The sequence below is a fragment of the Cryptotermes secundus genome, unplaced genomic scaffold (assembly GCF_002891405.2).
Source record: "Cryptotermes secundus unplaced genomic scaffold, Csec_1.0 scaffold304, whole genome shotgun sequence".
Lineage (NCBI taxonomy): Eukaryota > Metazoa > Arthropoda > Insecta > Blattodea > Kalotermitidae > Cryptotermes > Cryptotermes secundus.
This window is the reverse complement of record NW_019721521.1, coordinates 143,429-166,604: the sequence shown is the minus strand read 5'-3', so window position 1 is coordinate 166,604 and position 23,176 is coordinate 143,429. Positions and strand designations below refer to the sequence as shown.

At 39.9% G+C, this 23,176-nt stretch overlaps 1 long non-coding RNA gene across 1 annotated transcript in view; it reads left to right on the top strand.

The window, feature by feature from the left end:
* The window catches only part of LOC117283186, a 125,721-nt gene that overhangs the window by 23,818 nt on the left and 78,727 nt on the right, over positions 1-23,176 (top strand). The window contains exon 2 of the long non-coding RNA XR_004514200.1: positions 11,058-11,114. This is a non-coding gene — a long non-coding RNA (uncharacterized LOC117283186). The remainder of the gene's footprint in view (positions 1-11,057; positions 11,115-23,176) is intronic.

The window sequence follows — 23,176 nt, the reverse complement described above, 5'->3', positions numbered from 1 at the left end:
CAGAGAGTGTCGCGTAATTTATTTGTGAGATGCGCGGCATGTTTGCAAGCAGAAGGAGGTCACTTTCAGCACCTGTTATAAACCACGGTAAGTTATCTTTTTACTGTATTCTTATAAATGTGTGCATGTAGAGCAACTGATGGACGGAGACTCAGCGACACCACTACACTCACGCTATCGGGGAACGGCACTGCAGTCGCGGGGAGGAGTTGCATCCGTTCTGCGGTGGTATGACTCACGGCAAATTGCAGCCGCGGCGCGCACTTGATTGTACGCACTGTATAATATGGTTGGCGCTGTGGTGTACAAATCTTGTTATTTATGTGATTCTTTTATCATGTCTGTCTAGTTTATTAGAGCGACAGTAATGACGACACTGTCATATTGTCAGCATGGAATACGATGTTGAAATGTCTTATCTCTTCAGTGATGTCTGCTTGTGTATAAAAATGGGGATGAAAAGGGATAGTTGGGTGGATAATCACGAGTTGCCAAACTGTTAGCTACAGGAATGGAACAGCAGGGGTATCTGCTGCGGTGGAAAACCGATACTTTTTGTCAAATACGCCTGTCAGCATCAGTATAGCCAGAGATTTTTAGAGGAGCAGGGACACCGTTATTTTTTCATCCGCTCCCAGTCAGTCACGTTCCATACATGGGACTGCTGAATAAGCTATCTGACGGTACAGAAAAATTCTTGATCCGTGCATTAAAGTAGGCAGAGTTGTTTGCATCATGACTGGCCATTATATCGAGTCTTTCAGAAGCCGTGTCTCGCTTTTGTGTGCTTGTGCGTTTCAGCTCTGTCGTGATAGGTATTTGTGGAAGGTAAAAGGCAAAGCTATTTCTGTAACAGGCCGTGAAGGCCCATAGGTTTGTGAGACGTCAACGCTTCCACATTTTCTAATCAATTGGTAGACAGATGGCGGTAACGTTGTCAGCTTTACGCGCCGGCCGCCCTTTATCCCCCAGGAAGATTCCTGCTACTAATTTGTGTTGGAGGCTGAGTCGACCCCAGGGCCATAATCCTGCTGGAAGGATTAGGTAAACTGGGAAAGAAAGCCACCTCATCGGGACTCGAGCCCGCGACCTTTCGGCTTGTAGCATAGTGCCTCAACCAACGACGCTACCGCGTGTCTACAGGCATTTGTTCGTTGCTTAAATTATTTAATGTATTGGAAGGAATTCACAGCTTCCTACATGATCAATAGGCAAAGTTACTGAACAGGTCGGTATAGAGTTAATGCTATAGGCGTATGTTTGGGAGGTTTTCGTTTCGCATCTCAGTTATATAAACGCTAAATTCCACTTGAATTGCGTATGTGTTACTTTGAAGTATGTTTTCTTAAACCTCAATGGTAACGCATACTCATGCAGCCACGTTGCCTTGAATATGGAGACATGATACATCTGCGGAGTGTCCCAATACAGCTATTTTGTACATGGTGTCATCACCAAGAAAAGGGATTCTCATGACCTTGAACTGGCTTGAGAGCCTGAAATTTTCTAGAACCAGCTTTTGCTTGTAGTCTGTCGTTGTGGAAGTTAATCAGTGGAACATGAGCTTGAGGACAATTACCTTGAGATACAATCCATCCCAGTGCCTTAGTACTAGGCTATGGTGAGGTATGGAGGGCGTGAAAAATAATGGATTCCGGATTTTTGTGCTAGATTGAGGTTAGTCCTCCTTTAAAAGGTGAATGCTTACTCATGGAGCTGAGGCCTTCTGGAGGAGCCACCAATTCTGCAGGTACTCAAGAATTTCCTAGCATTTTATGGAACCCGAAGGCTCATTACTGTGTTCACAAGAGCCCTCCACTGGTCTCTATCCTGAGCCAGATCAATCCAATCAATACCATCCCATCCTATCACTCTAAGAACCATTTTAATATTGTCCACCCACCTACGGCTTGGTCTTCCCAATGGTCTCTTTCCTTCTGGCTTTCTAACCAATATCCTATACGCATTCCTCGTCTCCCCCATTCGTGCTACATGCCCTGCCCACCTCATCCTCCTTGACTTGATCACTCTAATTAGTATACTTGGAGAAGAGTACAAGTTATGAAGCTCCTCATTATGTAGTTTTCTCAAACCTCCTGTCACTTCATCTCTCGTTCCAAATATTCTTCTCGACACCCTGTTCTCAAACACCCTCAGTCTGTGTTCCTCCCTTAATGTCAGAGACCAAGTTTCAGTAACTACTAGGACTAAATATTTCTGCTCGGCAATCAAAACTTGAAATATAACTTATGAAGTACGATAAGATGTTCGCCATTCATACATACATATAGAAGCAGAAGACTGGAGACTTTGGTGCGTAATATAACGAAGGAGCAACTGTTTATCAAATGTGACTCTTCGCGATGACGATATCTTAATAACAATTGTTTCTTTAGGGGTTTCGTTATCGGAGTGTTTGTGCTTAAAGCTAAATCAGTTTATCCTGTACACCTATCTGCATTCGAACCGGACACCTTCCGATTACAAGCCAGATGCATGACCGCTGTACTTATCAGTTCATCTTGTCTAAATATTACGATATCTTTAAATTTCCCAAGAATTAATTGTGATATATACAAGAGATAAAGCCGAAATGTAAAACAGACCAAATTTGATAGAAATAACCTGCAGATTTTTAAGGTTTTGAATTTTGAGGAAGGTACGTTCAATTTATTATGTCCGAAGGTAAAATATCTATAAAACATATTCCATACACGAACATAGAAGTTAGGCGCAAAAGTAGGGAGGCGTCTGACTATTCTGACGGCCCATGTCACGTTTACAGGTGCCCACGCAAATTGCAAACTATCCTTTTCCCTGCTATGTTCCGTCCATCTCTCCACGTCATTTCAATAATTGATTCAATCAAGACCAGAAGGGCTGCTGCACAAAAGGATTTCATAGAAACAGACTTGGGGCTCTGCCTCTGGTAGATGTACAGTCAGGACACGTTGAAACTAAAGGTGCGTGAGAGGGCTAACATAATTAAACCCCCCTGCAGAGACTTCACAATAATAATTACTCAATCAAATATTTGAAATTAAACTTGCACGTATTATCTCTTCCACAGTTGGCCTGGAAACAGACGCTATGCATACGTAATATTATAGATTGATCTAGATCATGGATTCATATACCAACTAATAGAGATATGGCTCTTGAGCATAATAATAATAACAATAATTTAATTTGAAAATATTATGTCTACCAATCTCCCATCAAATTTAGAGAAGTTGAATGAAAATTGTTTTAAATCGTTTTCGAGGAAATGGAAATTTTATTTTTCGGGGCACCTGAAGGCCCCTTATGCTTGAAGCTGGAATGTTCATATTCACCGGGCACTAAATGCCGAATATGGATAATATCCTACCAGCTATACAGGATGTAGCGACGCACACATTTTTACGTATGTACATAAAGAGAGAACATTTTTTTTTTATTCAGGAGGCTGAAAACACACAAATTCAGATCATACTTTATTACCATCGCAATAACATTTCATATACTTCGCATATGAGAAAGCAAATCCCCACCCCGTCAGAATAATGCCAACCAATCACCTGAAGACAAGGGTAGATCCAGCTCCGGGAATGTCATGCGGATAAAACATGGGGCCTCCGCGAGACGTCCACATTATTTAACATGACGTTGGCACAGTGAATCAGCATTATCACGGTCTTTCAGAGAGTGATGAGTTTTTGTGTAGAATAGGCATTTCTGCCTGTAAGGTTTCAATGAGGCGGAGCGACTCAGGGCAGGCATATAGCAATACAGCCCTGTCGTTTCATTTACTTCGAAAATGTATCTGAATAACAATGTGAATTGTTACGTGTATATGCACGTACCTAGTAGCATGAACTTCATGCCTTAACACCGTGTCATGAAACGTACATGTACATGGTTACCTACACCTTGAAAATACAAATAACAGCTTCAGTTAGGCTTGATCGTGGGCGCTACCAGGTGCCGACTGGTTAAAGCGGTTCAGGGGATCATCGTTAGCAGTTGCATAGAATTCAAAGATACACTCAAAGGAAGTACCTACTCACACTGTTTCTTATTGAGGTTATTTCTAATTTAAGCGTGTATTCCATTTTTCTTTCGTGTTGAAAATGTAGTTTCCTGTGAAATATCTGTCGCTACAGTTATATTAAAAACAATAAGTTCTAGGAATAAATAATTGGGTCGGATTAGGCACATTGCAGACTGTCTCTGTGGGCCAGTGGTCAGAGTACCTGTCTACAGATCCAGAGGTCCCAGGTTCGATTCCCGGCACTACCAGATTTTCTGAGAAGTAATGGGTCTGGAACGGGGTCCACTCAGCTTCGTGAGGAAAATTGAGGAGCTATTTGAATGGAGGAGCAGCGGTTTCGGCCTAGAAAACCGAAATTAACGGCCGCGGGGATTCGTTGCGCTGACCACGCGACGCTCTCTGTCTGCTAAAGTTGGCACTGAGTTCGTCGACAAGCGGCGGTGGCTCGGTTGTATAGTTCTCTTGCGGACTAAAGCCACGGAGCTCTTTAAGGCAAAATTGATATTCGTCCTTGCCAGCACAATCAATCAATCGTGGTTTTGGATGAACATATTTTTGCTCTTCCCTGGAAGAATTAATCGCCCACACCGAAGTCAAAGTCGCCTATTGTCTTTTCACTACTCATTCATGGAGTTGAGCCCTTCTTGAGAAGTCGCCAATTGTGCAGCTACTCAAGAACTTCCCAGAACTTTATGGAAACCGAAGATTCATTACCGTGTTCACAAGAGCCCTCCACTGGTCCCTATCTTGAGCCAGATCTATCCAATCCATACCATCCATACTGAGTATTTGACACGGAATGCATAGAAAACTACACGTCTAACAATTTTTCTGTTGCGTGTGTATTCGTTGCCGCGGCAAAGTGTTTACTGAGCCGTTGCCTAATAACGATAACGGGACACACAGGCACACAGACAGAAGTGTGCCCTCATAAGTCTTTTTTATGTTTTCAAAAAGGAGGAAGTAAGCTAAAAATGACGATTCAACTAATTCGTAATTTCTGAGTGACATTCATCGGCAATTATTTCGTGTCAAATCTTTATTCTTTCCATAATTCTGCACGATTATATTTCGAATTGGAATAAATTGCAGAGGAGATATAGCTAAGATATAGGATTTGACAGAAGAAATATCAAGCGAAAATGAACTCCCCCAGCTATATTCGTGTTTTCACCACAAGATCAACACATTGTAGTTTTGTGTTAGGCTATTGGGACGGTGTTCTCCGAAGCTTTGTGACATTTAATTAACTTTATAACCTTCGGGTTAACCCGATGGAACTTGAAACACGTTACGAACTGAGGAAAAAGAAAATTACTAATATAACTGGCAGCGTAAAAAAGAAATAGGTGAGTGAACTTACTTCATTTAATGGGTACGTCCTTCGTATACTAAAATAAGGGATCTCGTCTCCATTTTACAATAAAAGCCGAGAATGAGTTTGTTCAAGAGAAAAGAAAGTAAAAGAGAGGAAAGACGCCAGGAAGCCATTCTAGAGACACACACACACACACACAGTGCTGCGGGACTGTAGCCAACGAAAAAATTTCAATATATGCAAATTAGCTACGTGTTTCCGAGTGTTTCTGTGCTTGCAGTTCTTCCCCACGAAGGAAGAGGAATTAGTACAAATCTTCATCTTCTAAAGAAAAGTGATTTTCAAGGAGATGCAAGCATATTTCTCAAATAACACAAGAATTTTGTGGACTGTTACGAACTTCACAAATCTGTACAGTGATACGGTCAGTGATGTGGAGTGAGTGATAATTTTCGTCAAAGAACATCACTTGTGAAATCTAATTATATATGTGAGATAAACGAATTTATATTACGAAGAAAAGCAAGAATTGATGAAGAACGAAAGTTTGATAAACCTATATCGATATTAAGAGGGGTGTATGAGGTAGAAACATAGATTATGAAAACAAAGTATAATGACAGAACTGAGCAAAGTACTCTGATACCCAACTGCAAGGATTCCTACCTGCTACTTTGTCAGCGTCACTGTTAGTGAGAGCACTTGAGGAAGTATCTTTTCTTTTATTCTTAATGGGGTGACACTGAGTCCACTTGGTACTGCGGCCACTACTGGCGTCTTGTACCAGCCCCAGATGATAGATGATAATGATGATTGTGGAGCTATTGGTGGAATGAAGATTGGCAGGGGAAACTGAAGTACTCGGAGAAAACCTTCGCCAGTGCCACTTTGTTCACTACTAATCCCACATGACCTGACCTGGACTCGAACCCGGGCCGCCGCTGTAGGAAGCCAGTGATTAACCGCCTGAGCTATGGCGCGGCCTTATGAGGAAGCAAGTTGCAATTTCGTAAGAATGCTGCCCGATTTTCACTTGATCTTCTAGAAAGTCGGGATTCTTCACGAATTAATGCCATCCTCTACCCACCACTTGAATAAACTGCATTACAAATTGCAGTGTTCTTTCTTACTCTTTGGGGCACGCGGTAGCTTAGTTCGTTGAGGCACTATGCTACAAGCCGGAAGGTCGCGGGTTCAAGTCCCGATGAGGTCATTGGATTTGTCAATTGACCTAATCCTTCCAGCCGCACTATGGCCCTGGGGTCGTCTCAGCCTCTAATAGAAATGAGTACCAGGAATATTCTTGGGGGCAAAGGGCGGTTGGCGCGTAGGGCTGACAACCTTGCCGCCATCTATGAGCCGACTGCCTAGAAAATGTGGGAACCTCAACATCCCACAACCCTATTGGCTTCCACGGCCTGTTACAGGGATACCTTTACTTTTATTTGTTACACTTATATCTATCACATCTTACGCGTTGCCAGTATTATGCATATACATGTTATATTTTTATATATACGTTCATATATTCTAAAAACATTATCTCCTAGAAACTTATGTTGAAGGAGGACATACACAGACGCAGGAGGTAAGTCACATGAGAGTAATCTGCCAGTTCTGCATTAAGTAGGGGCTGGCATCACGCATTTAATCTTTTACATTTTACTATGCACGCGTTTTACAAATGCCGTTGATGGCTGTGGGTGAAGGAACTCTGCCATATTTTTTCGTAGCGTACACAGACCTACGTATGTGGTTTCTGGTTCCCTCTTCTACCGTTAGACGATAACTACAGGTTTGAATTAAGCTGTAGCTGTGTAAAATGAAATGCACGGCTTGTAGATACGTTCTTTGAGATTGCTCGACACTGCATGTTTTACGTTCACCGTTGCTTTGGTGCTCCGCATTCCTCACTCTAGAAGTGAGATCCGTTGGAAATTTGTGGTTAGCAGCTCGTAATGATTCGTTTCGCTGTGTCCAACACTATTTCATTCCCCCTCACTGCCTATATCCCTACTACTCGAGTTACTATCTGAATAATTCGCTGACTGAGTCATGTAAGAGCTTGAGGCTCTCGTCGTATATTCAACGTTATGTACTTTGCTTGGAATCTTAATTTTGGGACGTGAGTACAATTGAAGGGGCCACATTATAGACAGCTTCGGGTGAGGTATAATACTTGTTATGAATTGCCACATTTTGCTGGTTGTAATATATGTGCATGTTTTGGTACTCCTTTTCCCTTTGTTTCCTTAGATAAGAGATCAGCTAATCGCCGAACCTCCACCTACAGAAGATGAACAGCGATATAGGCCAACATGCCTTGACAGTTTTAAAAAATTCATGATCGAAGTGTTCAAGTGATACATTATCTTTATTTTTCTTTTTAGTCAGTCTGCAGTAAATGTGATCTGGATTAGCATGAAACTGTCTGTCTTCATACTACCTTTCAGCTTTCAAGAAATAACTGTGGCACTGGAATTTTCTCTGCTTTTCTAAACATCATTACCTTTGCTTTAGCAAAGTTTCATCCTTTCGAAGAGCGACAGAAGTTTTCATGTAAGATTTGAGGTTTTCACGGCGGTGACTATGAAGAAATCAGTCTTCTGGGATTTGGCAACGTGTATATGTGGTGTTAACCAACGTTCCTCCGAAACGTCAGTTAACACCACATATACACGGTGCCAAATCCCAGAAGACTTCTTTCTTCAGAAGTTTTTATGTTTTGGAAAATATTCATATTATTTTAACCTTTCTGCATTTATGAATTTGTGAAAGTTTTCAGTTTTTATTACTCAGTTTTTGACAGCAACGGACGCTATTATCTTAAATTTGAAATATTTTTGGAATTAAAGTGTCAGATTTGTGTACTAGATTATTTCTTAAATCGATTTAGATTATTGAGAAAAGTTAGTATATCTTGTTGAAATAGGTCACGACGTCTTTCGGGTCCTCTCTTACTCACAGGCCACTGTCATATACCATTCCAATTTAACGTTCCATTACCTCTGCAGCTAAAACGCCGTCGTTACATAACTTAGGATTTGTTAAGATTCGTATATTATGAATGTGCAGTGAGGAGGGTTCATGTAGCTGAACCCCTTAAACACACTTTCGATCCTTGATTAATTTTTGGAATAATGTTAGTGATATAATTTAATTAATCGATACTTTATGAAAATCGATGATTTATTTAGATGATATCCTTAAGGAGAATGATTTAAAGTGCATCAGTTTTTAAGCCTATGTATTTACAGAACGCCGAACTACCACGCGGATGCTTGCGCCCAGAGGAAACATTAACAAGTCTTGTAATTCCACATTTCTTGTATGTCGTTAATATTATACACACGTATCACCATAAAGGAAAGAGCCCATAAATTATCACTGTAGTAGAGTTATTAGTGTCTTGCATACATAAGCAGAAGAAAGAACTAGGAAGGCGTAAAAGAAAAGCATAAAAAGGGACAGAAAAGGAAGTATGACAGACTTCCGTCTTTGGCTAGGGCTAAGGCTGTAGTTATTAATAACAGCAAGGAAGAGAGAGGTGGACGGATTTCCATTAGTATTCTTCGTATCTCTTTTTAGCTAAAAATGAAATTGCAAAATAAAACTTGTGCCTGCAGATTGAACTCATCTGTTGCATTAATCATCATATAATAGGGCATAAATTACTAAGCAGCAGTATACTAAATAGGGAGGTTACTTTGAACACGAATATACTAAGTATTATGGCAACATTGGATGACTTAAATGATACACAGATTCCCAGGCTTCATTAAGAAGCCAAAACATGGACTGTTACCAATTGTCAGGATGGTAGACTTTAGAAAGGTTTTGTGGTATTAATTGTACAGCTGTATGGTTGTATTTTAGATACGAAGTGAGCAAAACCATTGGGAAGCACGAGGACCCTCCCAATGTGAACCGCACTTGCAATACAAATAAAAATATCCTTAAATTTATGTTTAACCCCAAAAGGAATGATTAAAATTCATGTCATTTTTAGTGTAAAAACAACAAAGCGCTTGAATGCGATCATATTATTATCACGTCCAGTTTCACGGCTTCAGTGGTATCTGTTTCTATGAATTTGACTCTTCACGGATGCAGCTAATGCTCAACGATTTTTTGTTTTCGTAAATGTCATTCGAATGGAAGAAGGCATTTTGTATTTTCCGTACCGGTCAATGTATTGAGTATTCAGTTATTCAGTATTGAGGGGGTGGGTTTCCCCATGCACCGCGACTGATAGTCTATTGTACGTCCCCTTTTTAATTTCTACTGTCTGCATCCCCTACCGGTACTGGTGCTCGCTATCAGCCCCTTTCTGCCAGCGAGGTTTCTACCCTCTACTTGACAGTGGTATCTAATAGTTAGTCCCTTTCTGTCAGCGAGGTCGTCCCTCCTCTGGCAGTGGTACCCAATACTTCCCCATCTACCGGAGGCATTGGAAACTACTTGGGCGGGAAACTTTTTTTTTTTTGCTTAATTTAGCTCAGAGGTTCTTTTACGTGCCGTAAATCTACGACACCGGACCCACGGCTTAAAGTCCCTCCCGGAGGACTTGTTCCCTGAATTTTTCCGCCCTTAAAAATTCCACGACCTCCTCCGCGTACCTTGAGTCATGAGGTGGGAACGTTACCCGTAGACTACGGAGGCTGAGACTGAGACTCTAGTGAAAGAATCTTGAGTCTGCAGTTAACAGTTGCGAGACAGACCCATTGTAGGTCGTCGCAGACTGTTGTTCCTGGTGGAGGCGTGGAAGGTGGAGTAGCCCCCATTGTTGCAAGTCGTTGCGTAACAACGCCGAGTTAGTTGTGAGATAATTGCTCTACCAGTAAGGACGTGAACACGGAAGCTGAGGAAGCTACGTTGTTGGAAGCCGTCACCAGACAACCGATGGAAAAAGAACAGACTGAAAAAAGAAACAGTGCTTGCTGTAGTGAACTAGCAATAGCGCTATAGTTACTTGCAGTTACGATCAGTAAGTGTGCAATAAATCCGATTGCCAATCCAAACATCGTCTATAGTTAGGAGATCACGTGACAGTATTATTACATAACACGATTATATTAATGGTCAGGATTTGGGAAAAAGAGTATTTCCGTCCCTATATTTGTGTCAGGGTAGTGTCCGCTTTGTTCACCTGTGTTGTCTCGCGGCTTCCGTTCACGACGGTTCCTTTCTAGTACGGACTCGTTTGCGGTAATGACACCATGCGCATGCGCATGGAGATTCTGTTTGTTGGCCAAATATATATATATATATATATGTGTGTGTGTGTGTGTGTGTGTGATGCCGTCTCCTAAACGTAGGGGCTAACATTCGACAGTGAAGTTGCTTTAAAACGAGACTGCGGTTGCCTAATATTAGATTTTAACCGCGTCCGCAATAGAGGGGGCAACGTTGGGAAAACACACAGCTTTAAGTAACGTTTTAGTTTGGGGACTTGCTACCGGTGAAAACTTATTTCTTTTGTTCGATTCATGAAAATAACTGTTGCCGGTACTCAGGGAATAAAATTGATCGTAATCAGCGTGTGTAATGTTATTAGTGTTACAACAATGAGTTTGAACCTACAATAACAGATTTGCATTTGAAATAAATAAACATCAAAACCAGTGGTAAAATAAAGACGAAATTAGAAAATGTTTAATTGTTTACACCCTTTCATTACTTTAAAGATCGTATTTTTTTTTCCAGATTGTGTCAGAGATTTCTTCTCATTCTGGAAATTATCTACGGAAATCTGCCTCCTGTGTAAGTAGTTTTATATCTAATTTTAAAATATTTTTATAAATGTAGAAATAAGAGGCATGTAATTACGTGCCGTATGCTTTGCTAATTTAACAATCACAGTTCATTTGTAAGGCGCATTGTGTCTCTATGGACGCATTAATGTATCAATATTTTCATCTCCCTCATACAGGAATATAATAGAAAATTTTCTCTCAATTTAATCAAAATTTTATTCACACCAGATATTTTTAAAGTATGTTAATGCCACATGGTCTGGTCAATGCTGTAGGCTCTACTAATATATCCTTTATCAAGAGCAATATTCTCCCTAAAGCGACAGATGTATCTCATGATCATAGTTACATAGGAATGTAGTTCGATATTGTTAACAGATACCGTATTTACGCATGTATAGGCCGCGTGCGTGTATAGGCCGCAGCACAATTTTCAGACAGAAATTATAGAAAAAATAATTTTCTTGGAATATTATTTCAGGAGTATTACACCCTGTATTACTAATTATGAATATATTTTTTTTAAATGAAGTGTGATTTCGAATATTTCGAATATAAGCCGCACCCCAGTTTTCCTCTTGAATTTTTGGCAAAAAATGTGCGGCCTATACATGCGTAAATACGGTATATTTTATCGTTTGCTTTGTGAGTCGTTCATAATAGTTTTTGTTGCATAATTATTATACCTAATTAAGTCATAACTGGGACAGGAGAAAATTTAAATGATTATAAGTACGCATTAAGGGAAAGTAGAAAAAGAGCTAAATCTGATAATGTTTTAAGTACAGAAAGACGATGCTGTAATTTTCCACTATTTGTAACGTCCTCCTATTCATAAAACACAATTTTTAAACGTTCCTTCCTTCCCATTTCGCAAAAAGTAGGCTTCCCTTCCAAGATTTATGTTAAAAAATATACATACCAGCAACCCTTTTCATACGTGGAGATTACCATATTTTATCCATAAAGTTGCGTTGCAAATTATTGTGCTAGCTTTCTGCAGTGGCTGAAATCACAGGACGAAAGGAGAAGAGGCACGTTGCTAGAAGTACCAGAAGGGGGATGGGTTAACAGTTTCCATGGCAATGCAGTTGACAATTAATCTGTCACATTTCTTTTCCTCTAGAGTTATTTGTGTTCAGAACTGTTTTTTTTTGTTAAGAATGCAAAGAATGTCTGCAAAAAGATATTGTGTTTATTATTTTAATTTGTTTTGTGCAGAACTTGAAGTAGCGTGGTAAAGAACTTTCCAATCCATTATCAGGGCGAGACAGATCACATGACCACTGATATCAAGAAGATTGCTATATTCAGGCAGGCAGACAGAGATATTGAACTTTCATGGCGTACTCATGTCATAAGGATTATCACAGCTATACAATATTTATGTTCGTTCTTGAGATCCTTGACATCAGCAAGCGTAGGAAGACCTATTTTCTGAGAAACTGCTTAATTAATTACTACGTCTTGAAAACTTTTGGGAGGGTGGAATTTTAGTTCCATACGTTCTTAATTTCGCCTAACATAAAGGTAAAATTGATGTTCCGGCCGTTTTATCCCTGAGGAAAGAGTCCTCTGAATCAATTTATTAGGAGGCTGTGTGGCTGTCGGCGCAGATCGTGGGGGGAAAGAAAAAGGGGATCTTTTCTTGCCTGGAATTGAACCCCGACCCCAGCCCCTAGCTGTATAATTTGCTGTAAATATTCTGTGCATAAGGAATACAAGATATCCACGATATGGTTGACGGTTGTATGTTGTACGTAACTTTCATTTAAACAATGATATAGCGTAGTTTGTTGAGGCACTAGGCTACAAGCCAGAAGGTCGCTGGTTCGATTCCCGATGAGGTGATTTGATTTTTCAGTTGATCTAATCCCTCCAGCCGCATTATGATCCTGGGGTCAACTCATGCTCCAACAGAAATGAGTATCAGGAATATTTCTGGGGGGTAAAGGGCGGCCGGCGCGTAAGGCTGACAACCTCACAGCCACATGCGAACCGATTGTCTAGAAGATGTGGAAGCCGCGACGTCTCACAACCCTATTGACAGTGTGTGACCATGCTCCATATTATTGAAAAAGGTGTTTGAGATCACACCCCATTCCTTGCAAAAGAGGAAGAAAGTTCTCTTTCTTTAGTTGTCCCTTAACCATGAGTACTCACTTTCTATTCCAAGAGCACTGGGCCCACAATACCAACAGCGGACACAACACACAAAACTGTATGCTTTGCTGGGTAAAGTGAAGCATCTTCGTGGAAGTTCAGATAAGCGTGACACCTTCACACTAAAAAACAATTTCACAGTAAACATTCTCTTTTCTGTATTATAGAACGTCAAACAGAACTTCCAACAATATTTTATAAAAGCGTACCTACACGACAAGAAATTATCCCACAAAAGAAAAAAATTGTCACTTCTTTCTAGAAGGCACATTATAAATATGATACGTTTCGAAACATCCTGTGCTTGCTAGCAGGATCATTAATCTGAAGCTCAGAATGGAGAGGTGGGGGTGTGGCAATAACCAGATAGGAATTATGTCCCGTACCGCTGTAAATACATACCTCACTCTGGCCTTTTACAGTTTATGGGATTAACATTATACGCGTGGTCACACTCTACTAATATTTGTTCTGGGTTACTTTGCGCCTGTGTCTTAAGCTCTTGTGATGTTGGGGAGAGGAAGTGGGGCGTCTTACGTCAGGTTTCAAAATTAGAAGTGTGTTTAAATAGCCGGAGACTGGCGATACTACTATAAAGCGTTACATGATACGTATCACTGCCATATTTCATCCTTTCTTGAAATGTTTATTTAACCCATTTCCTACTCCAGATTCGCAAAGAAAATCAAGCTGCAAAGCATGTAAATTGCTGAACTCTGGCTGATATTAAATGTTCTTTATACTGTTTCAGACATAACGAAGTTAGGAAGATAAAGGTTATTTTGTTAAAATTCCTTCGATATTTTTGAGAATTTATTAAATTTGTCCACAAATTATGTATTATACATGGTAGGCGGAGCAATTTGTGTCGAATCCAGCTAATATATGTCACACAGGTCAGACTTGTAGAACATTAATTGAATAAGTCTGTTTTATCTTGCCCTCTGAGCTCCTTCCACATTAAACTATTTATACGTTAACGACTTTAAAACATGTTATATTTTAGCATCCTGTTGCACTGATTTAAGTCCATGATTTATTTAATCCGTCTTGCAGTGCTACACTCATTTTTCTCCTTCTCTCCCTCGCACTACATGTTTCGGCATAATAATGCCATCTTCAGGTGCTTACTTATCCACGTCAAACCAGTTCATTGCATGCCATGTTCACACATTAAAATAACTAAAATATGTATCTATCATATACATTGTCCAACGTTAAAAATATTAAAATTGTTCAGGATACCACATCGCTACGTCGCCCCTCACTATGTCAGTCACGCCCATTCTCCTTTGTTGGAGCACTCCTTCACTATCTTGTGTGTTGTGGTTTTGTTGTGTCGTGCTCCTGCGACTGCGTGTGTTATACTGTTGGGCTTCCTGGGTATGTGTTAACGTTGGACAATGTATATGATAGATACATATTTTAGTTATTTTAATGTGTGAACATGGCATGCAATGAACTGGTTTGACGTGGATAAGTAAGCACCTGAAGATGGCATTATTATGCCGAAACATGTAGTGCGAGGGAGAGAAGGAGAAAAATGAGTGTATGCACTGCAAGACGGATTAAATAAATCATGGACTTTAAAACAATTTAAATTGTTGATATTGAAATGATACGAATGTCATTTTGAAAAGAGGTTCTGGCTGTTTCACGCTGGGTTTCTTATGGCAGAAGAGACGAAGGCCGTGGATGAGTTTCGTTAGTTTTCCTGTTGAAATTCACGCCGGATAATCTGATTGGTGTCTTAAAGTCAGATGCTTTACAAGTGAATTATTCGGTTTAGTGCATCAGTGAATGTGTTCTTCATTTCTCATGACCAAATAGAAGCGCTAAGTAACCACTACTATTGCTGTATTAACGTTAAAATCTGTTATGTCCAGTCCTCCCAAAAATACCCTTTCCAGTGGTGACGGATATGTCAAAGGAATTTGCTGACAAATGGATTTTAGCCTTGGCACTAGTTGGAGGTGAGTGGTCAGCTTCACGCCCCGGCAGCTTTACCCCCGAGGAAAGAGCCCCCTGTACCCATTGGCTAGGAGGCTGGGTGAACCCCAGAGCCGGTCTGGACGACGTGGAGAAGAAAAAATTCTTGACCCTACCGAACCATCTGTCGCCCAGCCCGTAGCCAGTCGCTATACCGACTACGCTATCCCGGCTCCTTAGCCTTGGTATATAAGAATTAAATAATTTGAAAAATAAGTAATGGTTGTCATGTGTAAGGTGCAGAAATAAAATTAAGTATACCATTTTTTTGTTCTCTCCTTTTATCATTTATCTAAGTTTTTAAGCATCTCCTTTAATGTATTTGTATTAGAATGAAGGGAACTGTGAGACTTTCGCGAGATTCACTTAAGTGGTTATTGCACTTCAGGCGCATGTCTACAGACCTGGCTATAGTATACAGGCGTATCACAGATCCTCTGAAGAGAAGTGGCGGCGTGCTGTCACAGCGACCGTCCAGTGAGGCCATCCGTTCTTGTTACGGGATAAAAAGGTCACGCGTAACCAGATTTAAAATGTTACTAAGTTCTGTACTAAGTTTGTTCTGCATAATCTTAATAAACTCAACACATGAACGACATTTTATACATCCAAAGATTTAAGCACGTAATGTGTTTTGGAACAAGTACATCAGAATACTCTTTTAAAACTCAGTTCTGACGTTACAAATCCTTTGCACATAAGTGCGGCTCATTTTCGATTTTTACCTGTGAAATTCTGTCTCATAAGCACTGTAATGTGCCTTCTGATTCCATAAAAGGCAGAGAATTTCCCAAGTGTGTGAGCGTCTGTTGGATCCAGACCCATGGAGGTGGTTATTCCAACTACTTCAAGCTTCCCCCAAGCTAGGCTGCATGCAAGGCCCTTATGATTACCTGTGAATATATTGTGACATATTTGCTCAAGGCAAAGAAGCTGTAGCATAAGACAGATTCTTAGTTTGTTCATTTTTATGTAGGTTTTTTATTTTAAAATAATTTTACAATCTACTCAATATACATAAATAGAGTAATTAGTAAAAGGGATGGGTGTGTGTAATATTGAAGCAAGTAATCCTTCGATGATTCTCTGGTGCTTATCTAATGAGATCCTCTGGCCACATTCTATTTAGTCTTCTTTCTGTTGCTGGTTGGTTGTAGAGGTTTCTTATTAGTTGATTGTTGTTTTGGGTGGTCCGGTTTTTTTGTTTCTCCGCGTAGGCTCTGATGACTTCTGTTACATATGGTATGCTTAGATCACTGTGTAAGGTAGCGTTTGGTACGTACCAGGGAGCATTAACTAGTTTTCTTAGTGTTTTGGATTGGAAGTTTGGAGAATTTTTGTGTTGGAAGGTTTGCTGCATCCTCGTAACTCTATCCCGTAGGTCCAGACTGGGTTATGTAGGTAAGAAGAAGATTTACTTAAGTTTATTCCATTATACTAGTATTTCAAAATGTTAGGTTACTCGCCTACGAGGATGCAACTCCCGATGTGAAAGCGGGCTCTAAAGGGCGCCTGAATATACGTAGAATCATAATGCTTGAAGCATGTTAGCATTCCACGTACAGTTACGAACATTCTACATTCTGATCTATTACCGTCCGACAGTTTTGCATTGTGGGTTTATGTGTCCATTGGCTGTAACACTCATTTTCATATGTCATGCTTCTGTAACATGAAAATTATTTACACAACTTTATGAAAATAAATAAAGTCATGGCCATAGCTCGTTACAGTTGAGTAGTCTCGAATGGCGACAAGAATTACAGATACAAAATCTCAGTTATAGACCCTTTTATTAGCAAACTTAATAAATTATTATAAATAATAGATTTAAATATAGGGTTCGTGCTTATGACGTGCTTTCTTTTTGGAGATTCGTTGTTATATCTAATTACTTACTTCTTGAGGAGCGGCCGATTCTGCAGCGCTCAAGAACTTCCCAGCATTTTATGAAACCCGAAGGTTTATTACCGTGTTGACAACAGCCATCCACTGGTCCCTATCCTGAGCCAGATCAATCCAATCCATCCCATCCCATCCTATCTCTCTAAGATCCATTTTAATATTGTCCACCCACATACGCCTTGGTCTTTCCTCTGGTCTCTTTCCTTCTGGCTTTCCCACCAATTAGTTAATATAACTATGAGGAATGTATTTGGGAATTATTGTAAAGGAGGAAATGGAAATTGCATGAAAAATAGAGGAAAGGTAGAATGGTATGGGCACGTATGTCGACAGCAGAATAATGGAGCGCTAAGAAGTTGTGAAGTGGAGGAACGTGGACGTATCAGAATAAATTGGAGTGATGATGTAAATAAAACATGGAACCCGGAGCAGTACTCCAGGGTAATTGGGGAAATGCTGTATAGTGTGGAGACTGGGAAACGCCATGCCAGCGACAGCTGTAAAAAATAAACGCACCAAGATGTAAAAACTTGATTTGTCTACGCACTTTACTCTTCTCATACTTGATTTCTTTCTCACTCATTTCGTATTGAATTGTGGCCCTAATATTTTCACTTACTTAAGACTTAATATAAAGTATACAGACACGGAGAAATATTTCAAGATTATTAACGCATGATACTTTATAAACGTCTTTGACCCGAACAAAGGAATTTACCATTCGGTCTGTTCTGCGCAAAAAAAAAAAGGAACAAAAACAAAAAAAGAAACCAGTTTAAGCAGAAATCGAATATTTTTAATTAGATCGATTGGTTATTTCTCTTACAAGCGCAGTTGATTGTGGAATATAAGTAGTGCATAATGTGTGACATGAAAGCTGAAGGACCCAGAACGTCAGTTTCTGTGTCCTTTGATTCAAAGTTACATCTCGAGTTAGAGGCTGTTTTAAAATATTCATGGAGTTTTTCTACTTGATACCCGAGGGACTCGTTTGCGTCACAAGAGGACAGTTTGTATCTATTAAAATTCGAGTTCGTCTGCAAGCATTGAGGGAAATCACTGAAACTTTTTGTTAAGAATTTCCTGGAGACATGTTAGTTATACAGCCTCTCCGGAGTCCATGTTACGACTTCTCTGTGTAGTCAGATTTTTTTTTTTTCGAATTAGCTCATTAAGTACATTCATCCACTATGCATTCTAGACTTCCGTGATAATGTACTTTACTGGATTAATGTTACCAGGGTTTACATGCTTTTCATGATCTGCTTTCTGGTTTCCCACTTTGCGTTCCTCTTTATTTACTCTTATAATTAGTTTCATAAATCTTATAATCACTTTCGCAAACACATCTTTGTAAGAGTCGAAACTTCCCTCGTTGTGCATGCATGTTGTTTTATATATCTACTTTATTAATTACATGCTTTCTACACAAACTACACAAGAAGATCGTATCTCTCCGTCCGTATGCATGTTTCGCCCTTGGTAAACTTCTTATTGGATTTGGTTTAAGCTTAAGGGTCATTTAAAACTGTCAGTACTGTTGAAGATGAGGTTAGTTGAGGATGGGCTGGGTAATTAGATTGGGTTAAGGGACGTTAGGCCCGCAATTTTTGTACTACATTTTTATCTTCATCACGTTCGAGAAGCATGGTGTTATGCCATAATATTGACATCATCCTCTACGTAGCAAATCGAAAGGTCACCGTCTAAGTCGTCTTGTACTTCGGCGTCGGTTTAGGCTTCAGTGCTGAATTAGGGTTTTCATATGCCTTCTAACTAATTTTACTACTCTCGGTCATTTATTTCCCCATCCTTCCAAATTAACCTTCATGATCATATTCACATCAGATTTTATGCGGCATTAATTAATGTAACAGCCAATTATCAGTAAATAAATTCTAAAAGTTCGTGACGATGGTATATTAATACAGTTTCCAACTCTGCCGGAAGCAAATCTTCATTCTTGGCGGTGCAGAATGTTGATATAGAAGAAGATTATAAAATGTGCAGGGGTAAAAACTAAGTGCACGTTGATAATGACGAAATGCTAATTATCGGTGAAATTTATAAAGAATTCGTCTGTACTTGTTTTGTGTGCGAGGACCGAATCACCCATCCAGTGACTCTTCTTTCTGATAAAGTTGTAATACGTAACAATGGTCATTACGATCTTGTATCGCGAGTTGAAGGAAAAGTCTGACTTTAACGAAGTTCATTTTTGTAGCCAACTTAGCAGTACCGCTTAATGCATTTTTTTTTTATTCTACGAAAGGTAGCATTATATAGTAAAAATATGGTTGCCTTTCCAGAACTTTGAAGTTATTGATGGTATATATTTCTAATGGAGTTTAATGTAACAATTTGCCACTGAAATTCAACCATCTTTAAATAGTCATTGGGAATTTTTCTAACCCATGGTAATATTTCCGTTGATGAATTAGAATTTTACTAAGAAGAGAGCAGTTTCTTTACGCTGCTGAGAGAATTCTGGGTCCCTTTTTCATGATAATTTAGATACTAAAAGAGAAGTGGTGATGTAGTCCCAAAACACAGTACTTCAACGCTGGTTTGAAACAAGTGCTTCCTCTCTCTACATTTAAACCTTCGGAGCACACAATTTCCAGCAAGAAGAAAATGCGTATTTCAGGTATTTATTAGGACAGAAAGATCTGAGCTCTGAACATCAGTGTGTAGTGAGAAAGAAGAAGAGACAGAGAGAATCGAGGATGTACTTTATAACATTAAAGACCTTTTATACTGGTTCTATAGTATTAACCATTTAAAGTTAAACCTTTCGTAGAAATTAGACGATCGTTTGCAAGCGCTGCGCACCCGAAGTAGCACCGCTCGGGTTGTGCCATTAAATTCGATGTATGCGTGTCCCGCCCCTCGCTACATCCCCCTTCTCTAATTAAACGCATGTGCGCTCGCATATCTGCACACGCAAAAACCTGAAGCAACCCAGAGCATTAAGAAGATTGCCTTAAATATAAATAGAACTTTAAAAACCGAACTTGAGATGACTTTCGTGGTTACCTTTACTAATTTATGTATGTGCAATCACAGTGGACGTGCAGTCTAAGGCATGAGCTGTCTTCACTTGCTCGAACTTTAGAATCATGGTTTCGAATCCCACTCAAGACATGGATGTCTTTTATTCTGTGTGTAGGTGGAGGCCTTGCGACGGCCTGATCCCCCGTCGAAGGAGTCCTACCGACTGTGTAGAGGATCAAGAAACTGAAAAAGCGGCCAAGTCCTAACAAAGGGCTGTAGAGTAATAATAATAATAACAACAATATATGTGTATATGTATGTATGTTTGTATGCAGAATCTTTCCTGAGAAGAGAGTGTCCGCTCAGTTAGTGAAAGACTTCCTTGGCAGTATGCGATCCTAAAATCCGTAATCGCCGGTCACTGTAGCCGAGCGGTCTAAGGCATGTACTGTCTTCGCTCGCTTGGAAACCGGGATCATGGGTTCGAATCCCACTCAGGGCATGGATGTTAATTTGTGTGTGTGCGTTTTTCTGTGTTTGTTTACAGGTAGAGGCCTTGCGACGAGCTGATCACCCGCCCAAGAAGTCCTACCGAATGTGTAAGATCTAGAAAAACCGAAGTGAACGGAGAAGTTCATGAGGTAGGCCTAGGCCCACTTGGGCTATACTGCCAAAGGAAAAAAAAAAGTCAGTAGTCAGGCTCGGGAAAGAGGAACAATGCCGCAACGAATCGTTTTCCGTTCTCACTGACTGAAGACAAAACCACCGTCGTCACGCGCCTGTGTACTGGAGAGAAGCTTGTATCAGCTACTGCTGACTGAGGAATTAAATTGAAATCTGAATTCCATTTGGAAGGCCCCTCTGTCGAATCTTGTGGTTTATGGGAGTTTTAGCTTAAGTTCTCCGTGACAGATTTTTGAGCTGATAGGTGGTTTCTTTCGTCGCGTTCAATCCATTTCAGAATCATCCAGCCAATATTACATCAACATCGTGAAAGCTATGTAGATGATAAGCAGAGAAACAGTTGGCCTGCCCACAGTAAATCTCCCGACGTTCAGAAGCAGGAAGATGGACAGCGGGAGCTCGTAACTTATGCGTAATTAAATATGTCCTTTTCGGAACATAAACCTAATTGAATTCAACAATCAATGCCGTGCAATAAATTCTTCACGGTCTTAACTCGTATAAAGTTAATAAATTAACGATTGAATGTTAGATTATTTAATGTTTGTATTTCAACCCTGTAACCAAACGTCTATGTATTCACAGTCCGTCAATAATGCAACAATTGTTTATTCACCATTTAACACTTAACACAACATGTTTCGGCTATAGATGGCCATCATCAGGTGTTTTAATGCGTCCAACTGTTACACTGTTATGAAGTGCGCTAAAAATTTCGCGTTCCTGTCCACTTAGTAATAACATAAATAATTACTTAAAACCCATTAAAATTTTCTATTAACATTTTTCGTAAAATCCACAGTTGGACGCGTTAAAACACTTGAAGTTGGCGATCTATAGCCGAAACATGTTGTGTTAAGTGTTAAATGGTGAATAAACAATTGTTGCATTATTGACGGACTGTGAATACATAGACGTTTGGTTAAAGATTTGCAACAGGATGCTGAAATACAGAATCGTCAACTCTGTAAGTTAAATACTAGTCGCTGGCTTCCCACCGCGGCGGCCCAGGTTCGATCCCGGGTCTGGACAAGTGGGATTTGTGGTGTACAAAGTGGCGCTGGGACAGGTTTTCTCCGAGTACTTCGGTTTCCTCTGCCAATCTTCATTCCACCAATTACTCCACAATCACCCTCACCTATCATCTGAGGCTGGTACAATAGGCCAAAAGTGGCTGCAGTACAAGGGACTTAGTCCCACCCCTCTAGCAATAAAAAAAGTTATATACTGCTGAGATACTTTCATATAGGCCGATATTTAAAAAAACACTTCTGTTCCTATCCTAGAGTACTTTTCATATACTCGTAGTAGTGTCGAGGTCATCAGTATTAACTCAGGGTATGAATATTTCAGTTTCGAAAATTTCGTTTTTTATGCTAATAATCTAAACATCTGACAGCGAAGGAAGAATCTGTTGAATCCAGAATGAGGTCTGTCACAGCAACAAAACAGAATATTTGTAATGATTCAGAATCAAGTCTTGTAATTATCTTGGACGATGGGCCACTTTTACCATTCAGTCCAGAAACGTTTGTCTTCTCGTCTGCTGTCCAAAAACATAAAAATTAGAATATACAAACCTATAATTTTGTCTGTGGTTCTGTATGGGTGTGAAACTTGGTCTCTGACATTAAGGGAGGAACATAGACTGAGAGTGTTCGAGAACAGGGTGTTGAGGAGAATATTTGGACCGAAGAGAGATGAAGTGACAGGAGGTTGGAGAAAACTGCATAATGAGGAGCTTCATAACTTGTACTCTTCTCCAAGTATAATTAGAATGATTAAGTCAAGGAAGATGAGGTGGCAGGTCATGTAGCACGAATGGGGGGACGAGGAATACATATAGGATATTGGTGGGAAACCCAGAAGGAAAGCGACCACAGGGAAGACTAAGGCGTAGGTGGGTGGACAATATTAAAATGGATCTTAGAGAGATAGGATGGGATGGTATGGGTTAGATCGATCTGGCTCATGATAGGGATCAGTGGAGGGCTCTTGTGAACACGGTAATGAGCCTTCGGGTTCCATAAAATGCTGGGAAATTCTTGAGTAGCTGCAGAATTGGCGGCTCCTCCAGAAGGGCTCAGCTCCATGAGTAAGTAAGTAAGTAAGATAGGCCACTTTTACATTAAATCCTAGTCTATTACGCAATATTATTTATATTACAGAAGAGTAATTCTGAGAGTCGATTTGTTTAACAAATAAGCAGGAAATATTTCGATTCCTATATCAAGTGTATTCTGTAGAGAATTATAAATTGGTGTAAATTATTTTGCACTTGGAAAACTTCATAATTTAAAACGATTCCTAGTGCTTTCCACCTCAGTTATCGGT